Consider the following 13,323-nt stretch of genomic DNA (forward strand, 5'->3'; position numbering starts at 1 on the left):
ATGCTCTATGCCCAAGGTGGACCTTGAACTCATGAGCCCGAGATTCATGTTTGTTTGTTTGTTTGTTTTAAAATATTTTTATTTGTCAGAGAGCACAAGCACGGGGAGTGGCAGGCAGAGTCAGAAGCAGGCTCCCCACTAAGCAGGGACCTGATGTACGACTTGATCCCAGTACCCGAGGATCATAACCTGAGCCAAAGACAGACGCTTAACTATCTGAGCCACCCAGGTGCCTGACTTGATACAATTTATACAGGGATTTTACTCAGGGCATCTTACAGATTGGGGCATCAGCTGGATGAAATCCAGGTGCTACGCAGCTATTCTTTGCAAAGTTCAGAACTTACTCCACAAATTTTATAGATCGAGAGGATGCCCCCGCTTTTTTTCCAGGGAGAACTGTAGGGAAATCAAAGGTTTTACATGCACACAATTGACAGCTAACATTTAATTAGATTTTGTGGTGCACTCTGTGCGTCACGAAGGGGAGAAACTATGTTATCTTGAACAAATTTATAGAGGACCAAAGCAAGCCTACCCCCATCCTGGCCTTGGCTATATTAGTCTACAAGGGGCCCAAAACAGGTAGCCCCAAGAGAGGTCATCATTTGAACACGAGCAAAAAGGAGGCTTAAAGCTGCTGTCAATATTGTCAGTGATCCTACAGTCCTTAGGTTCTCACTGTGGCTCCCACTTCCTAAGGACAGCCCTTCCCAACTACCGACTTCTTCTACATCAAAAATAAAATTTTATGGACACTGTACATATTGTTGCAGGTCATGAACCAAATGCTAATGCATTGGACTGTAGTAAACCCTGTGTTGGGTCACCCATTTCTCTCTTCAAAATTAAGGGTTTAAGTCTCCAGGTTCAGGGACTACAGCCATCTGACAACCCTCAGCCTTTAACCCTCTTGGAGAATTGCCCGCAGCTAAAGGAAGCTGACTCACTTACCCACTCAGATCTCCTGCTGCAGGAGCATAACTACCTGACAGCCATCTGTATCCACCACTGTCTTTGGTCCAAGAATCCTGCTGGGCTGCTCCCATCCACTGACTGGTCACAGGTGGATACCAGAGCACGCCCACTGCCAGGCTTACACAATGACATTCATGACGACGGTCAATTAACCCTGCCAAAATGGTGTCTCCTCTTGCTGGCTTAACAGATCTCAAATTCCAGGCAGCTGGAAAACTTCAATAGGACCTTGGCCATGTTTCTGGAAGTTAACCTTGTAGGTGTCAAGAGCTCTAAAGCTGCTGAGGCCAGAGTTGAAGAGACCTGAACCAAATACTGCCCAATCGGCTCACTGGGCATGACATTAGATAGGGCTGCTTCTAACAAGCCTTGATTTCTGGACCCAAGTATCCCATATATTTGAGTTAGGGAACATTATGATTGTCACTGACTTAGAGTGTATATGCATCCTGTGAATTGTGTAGCGAGAATATCTACTGTATGCAAAAGTCTGCTCTAAATGTCATCATACTTTTTGAAATTAAGCGTGTTGCATACTTCCCATTAAACAAATTTTTTTAAAAGATTTCATTTATTTATTTGAGAGAGAGAATGAGAGAGACAGCGCATGAGGGGGAGAAGTCAGAGGGAGAAGCAGACTCCCCAATGAGCAGGGAGCCTGATGCGGGACTCGATTCTGAGGCTCCAGGATCATGACCTGAGCTGAAGGCAGCTGCTTAACCAGCTGAGCCACCCAGGCGCCCCTAAACAAATTTTTAAAAACCATACTCCCCATTTTTCATCTGCATAGTTTTGCCTCTATCCTCACACTCCGTGACAAACTTTAGAGGTGGTTTATATTGGCACCTCCGTTTCCTCAATACTCACTCATCAACCCACTCTACCTGGATTGTTTATGTCCCTCTCCCTCATGTTAGAGGTAAAAAATGGTGCCCTCTCTAATATCGACAAAGGCCCCCATGTCGCCAGCAAATGTCAAGGGATATTTTCAGTCCTCATTTGGTTAGTCCTTTCAACAGAACCCAAACTATTAACCACTCTGCTTTTCTTCAGAAAGGACCTCTTTGCCTCCATGACACTGTGGACTAAGTGATCTTTGAAATCTCCAAAGATTCTTCAAGAAATGGGTATTCCACAAAGTTGATTCCTGGTTTTGGTTCTTGTAGAAATTAAATGTTTCTTAGGGGATATTTTCTCATTTTAATTCAAACCAAAGGAAAAAGAAATTTTTTTGAGAATATACCTTCATCTTTGCCCACTGTTGCCTACCCAGACATGACTGAAAATCTGCCATTCTTTCATCTTTATATCCCAGGGGACCTGAATTGTTTGCAGTGAGGAAAGTCAGAAGAACAATTTATTCAATGAGGACCTTTGAGAATTCAACCACTATGATAATAACATGTCCCGTTCCCCCTTTCCTGTAATTCTCTGAGGGCAGCTTAGGGGAAAACCCAAATGGGTTCTCCTGGGACAGACTGCTGAGAAGAGAAAGCTTCCATGATAATCATCAGAGAGGGTAGGATCATTGCTTCCCAGTCATGGCTGGAGGAGTAGGGGGGAAAGGGGTGAGAAAGTGGGCACTGGGTTTATCTCTAGAGTAATGAGTTAGGTACAGTCCCATATTTAGTCAGTCTACAAAGCTGAAGTCCCTGTAGTATGAAGGTGCTTTACTTGCTACTTAAACCAGTCTTCCCCAGCTCTTGTTCTGTTTCCTTCTCTTTCACAATCTAGAGATACTCTTCAGTAAGTTATTTTCCAGTGAGTCTCATCTTTATCATTTCCATGAATTCTAGTTCCTGTTCCATCACTTAACTACTCACCTGATACATGTAATGCATGATATGTTGTCCTCTTTATTCCTCAAGTGATTAGATTTTTTAAAATTATATTCACTGTTTCTGCTGGCAGATTTGCCTTAAGTGTCTGATCACATTTAATAGTTATGTAATGTCATTGTTTTCCTTTAGTGTCCACAATATATCTACAAATAATGCAATCGTTTCTGACATTTGGTATTCAGACTAATATCCATTTCCTATCTTACTAATCTCTATAAATATTCACGAGAATATGGAGTGATTGAGTTGGAGCAGATTGTCTTGACCTGCTCACAAATTTAAGAGAAATAATTTAGTGTATTAATGTAGAATACCCTGTTGGCTGCAGTTCTTTTCTTTTCTTTTTTCTTTTTTTTTTTTTTTTTTTTTTACGTGACCTCTGTGCTGAGCATGGGGCTCAAACTCACAACCCAGAGATCAAGAGTTGCATGGTCTACTGACTGAACCAGCCAGGTGCCCCTTGGTTGCAGTTTTAACCAACTATTCTTTATTGTGTTAAGAAACTGACCAAAGTTCTTTCCAGGCAACTAAGCACAGGAATGGCTATTACATTTTCTCAAATATTTTTTTCCATTGTGATTATGGCTATGTTCCTCTTCATTTTTCTATCTTTGTGATGCAGACTTTTAGCAAACATCGTAGCATTAATGAGCTTTCCATTCCTAAAATACTTGTTTTACTTGTTTAGGATATACTACTCTTCTTAAATAGGCATGACTGCATTGTATTTAACTTTACTGTCCCAAGTTGTTGTTGTTGTTTTTGTCTACATTTAGTCATATGATGAGCTTGAAGATTCCTTTCTTGTGTTATAGTGGAAGCTTTTGGTCTCAATCTTTATTATACACCTAACATGTCATGTGTGGAACACCTAGTATGTGCAGGCACCATGTAAATCTTTAGAAAGACAATGGAGAGCAAAAACGGTCACAACCTCTGGCCCACAAATAAACATAAAATCACCAATGTGAGAGGCACATTAAGGAATAGTACAGGAAGCTCCCTGTGTACTCCTCACATACTCTGTCCCTCCTGAACTTCACTGTCTGCTCTCCATCTCACTGGCCTCTCAAATCCCTTCCATTACTGAGCTGACCCAACCACGGAGAAAGTGCAAATTCTGTTCTCAGGACCTGAAGTACATGCTCTTTCCTTATTTCCCTTGATTAACCATTACCCATCCTTCCTCTTGCAGCTCAAATGTACCTATTTCAGAAAAGACTTTTCTATGTACCTCCTCAGACTAAATTGGTTCTCAGTAATTTTTTCTCTTTAATTAATTGCAATCTCTAGACATTAGGAATAACAAGGACTTCCTTTTTGTCATGAATAATGAATAATGTAAACATTTATTTTCATGTTAAATTTGCCTTTTAATTTTTTTGCCTTTTAATTTTTTAAGGATGATTTCCCTTATAGAAGTTTTTGAATATTTTAAATCAAATCTACCAGACATGTCAAAAATCAGCAACGGAAGTGCTGATTTTTAATACAACAGACACCTGCTCCGGAGTGGGCACACAGGAGCACACACTCCCAAACTTTGTATTTTACTTTAGTGGTTGTGTGCTTCTGTTTCACCCTATTATCTAAGTAGTCCACTTGCTCTTCTCTGTTCTTAGAGAAACCCACCTGGCAAGTGGTATCTGAAAGAGGGAGGTATAGGGTATTCATGAATGAGAAGTGCTTGAAGGTGGTCGAAAGATTTACCAGACCTATTGTGTTTATAATGATCAGAATTCCATCTTTGATGGATGTCTCAGTTTAATATTGATAAGAGATAGCTATACAAGGCAGATTTATTGTGATGGTAAGGGCAGAAGCTCACATTTTCCAAGTGTCCACAGAATGTCACAAGAACTACAGTAGAAACATAACATGCATCATCTCATTTAATTCACTAACCAGGCTTACAGTGTAGGGAATATTTACCACTCTTATTGTAGAGGTACACTGTCTGCAACTATAAGAGATTAACTTTCTCTGGGTCACACACAGAGAGTACATTGGTAGACCAAATTCCTGTTCTAGAAAGACTGACCCAAGATCCCATATTTGGAATCACAGCTCTATACTGAATTTGGGGATATTTGTCTACCAAAGGGATTGACAAAAATAGCCATCATTTATTGCCATCCTACTGTGTACAAGAGCATTCTGAATCCTCACAAGGAAGTTAATAGCAGTAACTGTATATTTAGAATGAAAAATAATAAGACACATAATAACAACAGATAGTTAACTGTCACATTGATAGGCAGCATCACCTCATCAAAGTAAGGCTATTTGAGTTGAGAATCCACATTGTATAACTAGTATAGAGATATCTGAATAATGGAGATTATCAAAGAAGACATTTGATGTCTTCACTTCTTTTGAATGATTATATCCTAGAAGAAATTGGCTTATGTCCAAGGCTTCAAATAGAATTAGACCAGTGAGTAGGAAATTTAAAAAAAATTAAAAATTTAAAAATGTTTAAATTTCAGAAAATAGAGATGTCTAAATTTTTGAAAGGATACCTAAGTATATTTAGATTGAAAATGAGCTACCATTTGGGTGAGTGAATGAATCATTGCCTTTTGAAGGACTAATGGAGGGTGAAGGATGTCCACCTAAAGGTGGTATTAGAAATATGATGACTGGCTGCTGTGCCAGTTGGCTATTCACTGAATATTGCTTTCAACCCCTGCTCTAGCAGGCACATCGGCTACGTGGAAGCAGGAAACCATACTAGAGGATCCGAATTCTTCCTCCAGGGCCTCTCAGATGACCCAGAACTGCAGCCCCTCCTTTTTGGCTTGTTTCTGTTCATGTACCTGGTCACCGTGCTGGGAAACATGCTCATCATTCTAGCTATCCTCTCTGACTCCCATCTCCACACACCTATGTAATGTACTTCTTCCTCTCCAACCTGTCCTCTGTTGACATCTGTTTTATCTCCACTACTGTCCCAAAGATGCTGGTAAACATCCAGGCACAAAGCAAAGACATCTCCTATATTGGATGCCTCATTCAGGTGTATTTTTTTTATGATTTTTGCTGAAATGGATGGTTTCCTCCTGACTGTGATGGCCTATGACCGGTTTGTGGCTATCTGCCATCCCCTGCACTACATAGTCATCATGAACCCACGACTCTGCGGCCTGCTGGTTCTGGTGTGTTGGGTCATCATTTTCTGGGTCTCCCTGATTCATGTCCTACTGATGAGGCGGCTGACCTTCTGCCCAGGCACAGAAATTCCACATTTCTTCTGTGAAGTGGTTCAGATTCTCAAAGTGGCTTGCTCTGACACCCTCATCAATAATACCTTTTTAAAATATGTGTCCACTGCCATACTGGGTATGTTTCCTCTTATTGGGATCCTCTTTTCATACTCTCTGATTGTCTCCTCTTTAATGAGAGTATCCTCTGCAGCAGGAAAATATAAAGCATTTTCAACCTGTGGGTCTCACCTCTCTGTGGTCTCCTTGTACTATGGGACAAGCCTGGGGCTCTATTTCAGTTCCTCTGCGACTCATTCTTCATAGAGCTCAATTGGCTCAGTGATGTACACTGTGGTCACTCCCACGCTGAATCCCTTCATCTACAGCCTGAGGATTAAGGATGTGAAGGGGGCCCTAGGAAGACTCTGCAATCGGGGAGCCCTTTGTCCGTGATGAACCACTGGCCTAAGAACCACGGGGACATTGTGGGCTCCAAAGGCAAATATTGTGCATGTAAATCTTCTGGGTTTCTTTCCTCTCCTAAAACACAGGCCTTCTTCTATTCCTAAAGTACTCACAAGTTTGCTTTTGTTAGGTTTTGTTTTTGTGTGAGTTTCTCCCTAACAACCTCCTCAATAATTTTTTCTCCTTTTCCTTCCCTATTTGAAGCCTATAATATTCTTTGGTCAGCTTTCCTACAGCCATTCCTGAGATTTTCAATATTACATGTGAAGTACTTATATCAAGTGCTAGCATGGTTTCCTCCCCAAATTGTCCTCTGGAATGTTGATATCCTTCACCTTAATTTAGTTATATGTTTGTTTTAACCTGGAAGAAATGGAATGGAAATCATACAATAGTCATAACCGAAGTGCTTGCCATATCGAGATGGTACTTATTACTCTACATCTGTAAATTTATGTATCTTGAAATTTCCTTAAGATATTTTCTCTCTTTTTAAAAAATGGTTGGGATTGAGGTGTGGAAACCTGACTCTGAGCTCACACTCCTAAGTTTGCTACCATAGTGTTCCTGAAAACACTGGTCTCATTTTCAACTTCAACAGTGGGAATGTTGATTTGAGACCTCGTTTGTTTAGGTTTTTTTTTTTTTTTTAAAGATTTTACTCATTTGGAGAGAGAGTGCAAGAGCACACAAGCAGAGGAGCGGTAGGCAGAGGGAGAGGGAGAAGCAAGCTCTCCACTGAGCAAGGAGCCCAATGCGGGACTCAGTCCTTGGACCCTGGGATCATGACCTGAGACGATAGCAGACACTTAACTAAGACACCCAGGTGTCCCTCATTTGTTCAGGTTTGTAGGTATTATAGTGCATTGCATATCACTGAGATATTGCCTCCTATTTGTCTTCTTCCTCTTCCTTCTTTCCCTCTACATATTCTTTGTTCTATTGGACCTTTATTTCTCATGTCAGGCTCTCTGCTCAGTGGGGAGCCTGCTTCTCCCTCTCCCTCTGCCGGCTGCTCCCCCTGCTTGTGCACTCTCTGTCAAAAAAAAAAAAAAACTTCAAAAAATAGTAAAAAAAAAAAGAATTTTGATAGAAATGAGTCTGCAGTGAGGAGTGTATTTGTCAGCATTTCTCCTCCATTTGCAGGGATCCTTTCACTTTCTCCATTGCATTCCAACCTGCCAATCAATGTTCAGCAACAGGTGCACGGGGTAAGAAGTAACGGAATTATGCCCCACCAAGGATAGCGCTCTCTCTCTCTCTCTCCCTCTCTTTTAAAGATTTTGTTTATTTATTTGATAGAGAGAGAGGTGGGGAGCACAAGTGGCAGGCAGAGGGAGAGGGAGAAGCAGGCTCTCTGTCGAGCAGGGAGCCTGATGGGGGGCTCGATCCCAGGATCTAGGATCATGACCCAAGCTGAAGGCAGCTGCTTAACCGACTGAGCTCTTGGAGCCCAAGGACAGCTCTTGATGGAGAGGTGTGAAGTATACCGTCTTCATCATCAATTAGCTGGGATAATTCTCGTATTTCCGTTTTGCACCACTTTCCAATATTTCCCCACAGGATAAAAACTGTTCAATTGCTGTGGGAGCTGACTTAGGGCACATTTTATTGGATGTACTTTCTTCCCTGTTTCACTTCCCCTCTCCCTAACCCATGTCCTTCTTCCTTGCTTCTTCCAGTAATGTGTGTGCCAATGAATCACTGGCTCCATGTCTTCTTCTAAGGAACCCAAATGGAGTGATGTAGTAAAGATTGTGATGGGTATTAAAACAATTATCAGGGATGGAACTAATAACTTTTGGGACAAAATCAACCTGAACAAAAAACAAGTATTCCATATATAATTAGATCTTCAAATTACTGAAAAAAAGGCATATTTCAGCAATATGGGGTGGCTTAAATTCATTTTCAGTCCATCAAGTTTCAAGCAATGTTTAATTATTGTCTATGTGTACAAATTGAAGAGGGTATCAAAGAGGTAAATATGATTGCAATACAGAATTGTGAGCATAATAATGTTGGTGTGTAATAGAACCTGTTGAAAAGAAAGGTAAAAGTTTACGACTTAAGTAATTCCAGAGAAAACATTTACTTAATGAAATTATTGAGATATAATTTGTATACCATAAAATCCATTCAAAATGTAAATTCAGTAATTTTAGTAAACTTATAGAATTATGTGCCCGTTACCACAATGCAATTTTAGAACATTTCTATCACTCCAAAATTTCCCTTGTCTCCAGTTGTTACTGTCCACTCTCACCTCAGTCTTAGGTAACACCTTATCTGCTTCCTGTCTCTATAAATTGGCTTTCTCTAGATATTTTATGTAAATGTAATCATACAATATATGGTCTTTTTTTTAAGATTTTATTTATTTATTTGACAGAGAGAGATCACAAGTAGATGGAGAGGCAGGCAGAGAGAGAGAGAGAGAGAAGCAGGCTCCCTGCTGAGCAGAGAGCCCGATGCGGGACTCGATCCCAGGACCCTGAGATCATGACCTGAGCCGAAGGCAGCAGCTTCGCCGACTGAGCCACCCAGGCACCCCAATATATGGTCTTTAATTCTCGCTTCTTTCACTTAGCATAATTATTTTTGAGGGTTATCTATGTGGAAAACTTATATCAGTATTTTGTTTCTTATAATTACAGAATAATACTCAAACATATAAATATACTTCTATTTGTTTATTCATTTATCAGCTGGTAGACACTTGGATATTCCAGTTTGGGGTTATTATGAATAATTCTGTTATGAACATTTGCATGTGTGTCTCTGTGTTGACATGTGTTTTCATTTCTTTGGGGTAGATAACTCATGGTGTAATTACTGAGTCACATGGTAAATTGATGTTCCATTTTTAAAAACCTCCTAAATGTTTTTTCAAAGTGGCTCCACTATTTTACAGTTATACATACATTCCCTCGAGCATTGAATGATGGTTCCACAGTTTCCACATCACCAACACTTGGGATTTATCAAAAACTTCTTTTTTTTTTTTAAAGATTTTATTTATTTATTTGTTAGAGAGAGAGAGAGAGAGAGCGAGCATGAGCACAGGCAGACAGAGTGGTAGGCAGAGGCAGAGGGAGAAGCAGGCTCCCTGCTGAGCAAGGAGCCGGATGTGGGACTTGATCCCAGGACGCTGGGATCATGACCTGAGCCGAAGGCAGCCGCCTAACCAACTGAGCCACCCAGGCGTCCCATCATCAAAAACTTCTTAAAAAGATTTTATTTATTTATTTGACACAGAGAGAAAGAGAGAGAGAGAGAGAGAGAGAGAGAGAGATCACTAGTACGTAGGGAGGCAGGCAGAGAGAGAGGGGGAAACAGGCTCCCTGCTGAGCAGAGAGCCTGATGTGGGGCTTGATCCCAGGACCCTAAGATCATGACCTGAGCAGAAGGCAGAAGCTTAACCCACTGAGCCACCCCGGCACCCCAAAAACTTTTTAAAAAAAGATTTTTATTTATTCATTTAATTGATGGGGAGAGAGAGACAGCGAGAGAGGAGAGTGGATATACACAAGCAAGGAGAGTGGCAGAGGGAGAAGCAGGCTTCCCACTGAGCAGGGAGCCTGATGCGGGGCTCAATCCCAGGACCCTGGGATCATGACCTGAGCTGAAGACCGACGCCTAATGACTGAGCCATCCAGGTACCACTCATCAAAAACTTCTAATGGGTCAATACACTTGAGCACTGAGTAACAAATAATCAGTAGAAATTTAACTGAAGAATGGTTTGGGTAGGAAGTAGAGAGAAGAATCGGAACTAGAGGAGAAAGGAACCATGTACACATAAACATGGAAAATTCAAGACTAAGGCATTTCAGGATGATATATGGAACTGTTGACTGAGTTATTAGAAATAAACCTAGAGGGGCACCTGGGTGGCTCAGTGGGTTAAGCCTCTGCTTTCTGCTCAAGAGGAGAAGAGGAGAGCCTGCTTCCTCCTCTCTCTCCCTGCCTGCCTCTCTTGCCTACTTGTAATCTCTGTCTGTCAAATAAATAAACAAAATCTTAAAAAAAAAAAAAAAGAAATAAACCTAGATATGTAGATGGAGGACAGACTATTAAGAATCCAATTTGAAGGATGCCTGGGTGGTTCAGTTGGTTAGGGATCGGACTCTTTTTTTTTTTTTTTTTGACAGAGAGATCACAAGCAGGCAGAGAGGCAGGCAGAGAGAGAGGAGGAAGCAGGCTCCCCGAGAGAGCAGAGAGCCCGATGCGGGGCTCGATCCCAGGACTCCGAGATCATGACCTGAGCCGAAGGCAGTGGCTTAACCCACTGAGCCACCCAGGCGCCCCGGGATTGGACTCTTAATTTCAGCTCAGGTCATGATCTCAGGGTTGTGAGATCAAGCCCTGAACTGGCTCTGCACGGGGAAAGGAGCCTGCTTGAGAGTCTCTCCCTCTGTCTTCCCTACTCCTCCCCGCCTCTGCTCTAAAAAGAGAGAGAATCTAATTTGATCTATTAAGGATTTTGAAAGCAATGGAACACTAGGGCCATGCTGTAACCACAGATGTGTTACGAAGACTTTAGGGTTGCTCTGAGTGGGAGAAACTGGAGGCAGAAGGAATATTTAGGAGACCGTTGAAGTAGTTGAGGGGAAAAGATGATGGGGACCTGACCTAACCAGTGGCAGTAAGATGGGAAATTTTGGAAGAAAGATATATTAATTTCCTTTTGAAGCTATAAAACACTGCCATAAGTCTACTGGCTTAAAATGACACAAATTTATTATTTTACGTTTCTGGAAGTCAGAAGTCTAAAATGCATAAGCAGGGCTACTTTCTTTCTGGAGGTGCTTGAGGAAATCTGTTTACTTGCTCTTTCCAAATTCTAGAGACCTCAACCATTAGTGAGAGTTTTGGTATTCAGGTATAAGACTACAAAGCCTCAGCAGAGCTCAAGAACAAGGAGGGACATTTTGAGAGGGCAGACCTATGCCCAGGTGGTCGGCTAAACATAGTCCCAGCCACACACCTGGAAACAGTCATATCCTCATGTGGACTTGGCTATAGCCCCATTTGGCTTTGGCACCATCCCTCAGCCCCCAGAAGGAGACACATCCACCCATACCTTTCAGGTTAACAGGCTGCTGACCTGACTCTGAGATGTGGACTATGAGCAGCCAGTCTGTGATCCAACTCCAGTCTCTCTGATCTGTGGTCTTCTGCACATAAGAATCCAGAAGGACATGTGTCCATCTGTGACTCTGAAGGCAAACCTGCTGACCTGGTCTGACTGCAGATCTTGAAGCAGCCCACAACCCAGCTCCAAACACTCTGAGTCCCGATGTAGGAAGAATCATGCCCACCCAGAGACGCAAGGGGAGACTCATCCATCAGTGCCCACTGAGGCAGGCCTACAGAACTCAGACATGGATGTGGACCCTAACGCAGTTCTCGGACATGGCTCCAGCCCCTTTCAGCTGTGTTATGGGGCCATTCATGCACGTCTAGTGAGAGAGCCATACTTTCCCACACAACTAGGAAAATAGCTCTGCCACCTGTGGTTCCTGACGAGAATCCTTGTCCTAGGGCCAGCCCTACTGACCAAGGTCCTGGAGGCGGTCCTCTCTACCAGGGACCAGACAAGGTTTACTGCCCTATTAACAGGATTTTCACACAGACTGTTACAGATCCAGGAGCAGCTGTATTACATGGCTCCAACCCAACTCAACTATGATCCTAGAAGCAAACCACCAGGACTGAAACCCAGCAGGAGAAGGTCTTTGAGTGAAAGCAGCTTCTAAAGACTGAAAGAAGTGTTTGCTCCTTCAAATGCACAGACCCTAATACCAATACCACTTGTCTGCATACTCTACTAGCTGACCTGTAAAGGATGTCAAGCTGAATACCTACTGCGGTTATATGCAACAAATATCACCTACCATTATATATTTACCATGAAATATTAAAACATATAAGCCTACCATAATCAAGAGTGAGATATGTTTATATATAAATACATTACTAGTACACAAGAGTTCTAGAAACTGATATAGGTATTTATAAGAATTGTTTTTTAAATACAGGTGCAATTCCAATTCAGTGTGCCAGTTAATTTATCAGTAAGTGGTACTAAAACAATTAGCCATGTTTTCTGGAGGAAAAAATGTGACTGGATCCACTACCACACACTACATGTCAAAATACATTCCATGCAGATTAGAGATTTAAGTGTCTTTAAATATATTTAAGAAGAAAATGATAAAATCCGAATACGATCTGTAGCTTGAAGAGACTTTTAAAATTAAAGCAGGATGGGACCCTGGGTGGCTTAGTGGGTTAAAGCCTCTGCCTTTGGCTCGGGTCGTGATCTCAGGGTCCTGGGATCGAGCCCATCGGGCTCTCTGCTCAGTGGGGAGCCTGCTCCTCCTCTCTCTCTGCCTGCCTCTCTGCCTACTTGTGATTTCTGTCAAATAAATAAATAAAATCTTAAAAAAAATTAAATTAAAGCAGGAAATGCAGATAGTCTTTTTGGGGGTGCTTGGGGGGCTCAGTCGGTTAAGGGTCCAACTTTTGGTTCTGCCTTAGGGTCGTGGAATCATGCCCTCCATTGGGCTCCTTGCTGGGCAGGAAGTCTGCCCAGTCTCTCCCTCTGCTCCCCATACTCTCTCATAAATAAAATCTTAAAAAAAAACACCCCTAGACTTCTTCATCTACATAACACTTAAACCTTTGTACAGATGGCCTGAAGAGCAGGGTGTGAGGCATGCAGGAGGGAGAGGGCCTAGGCTGGGGCAGTTCTCTGGAGCGTGATGGTCACAGTACTGCAGCCCTGGGATCCTGGGATCCTGGGATCCTCCCTGCTCAGTGGGAAG

At 42.1% G+C, this 13,323-nt stretch overlaps 1 pseudogene; it reads left to right on the forward strand.

The window, feature by feature from the left end:
• The first annotated feature begins 5,362 nt into the window (after nucleotides 1-5,362).
• On the forward strand, nucleotides 5,363-6,478 carry LOC125107878 (olfactory receptor 7D4-like; annotated as a pseudogene).
• The last annotated feature ends 6,845 nt before the right edge of the window (nucleotides 6,479-13,323 follow it).

Source organism: Lutra lutra, chromosome 1, assembly GCF_902655055.1.
Source record: "Lutra lutra chromosome 1, mLutLut1.2, whole genome shotgun sequence".
NCBI classification, from domain to species: Eukaryota; Metazoa; Chordata; class Mammalia; order Carnivora; family Mustelidae; genus Lutra; species Lutra lutra.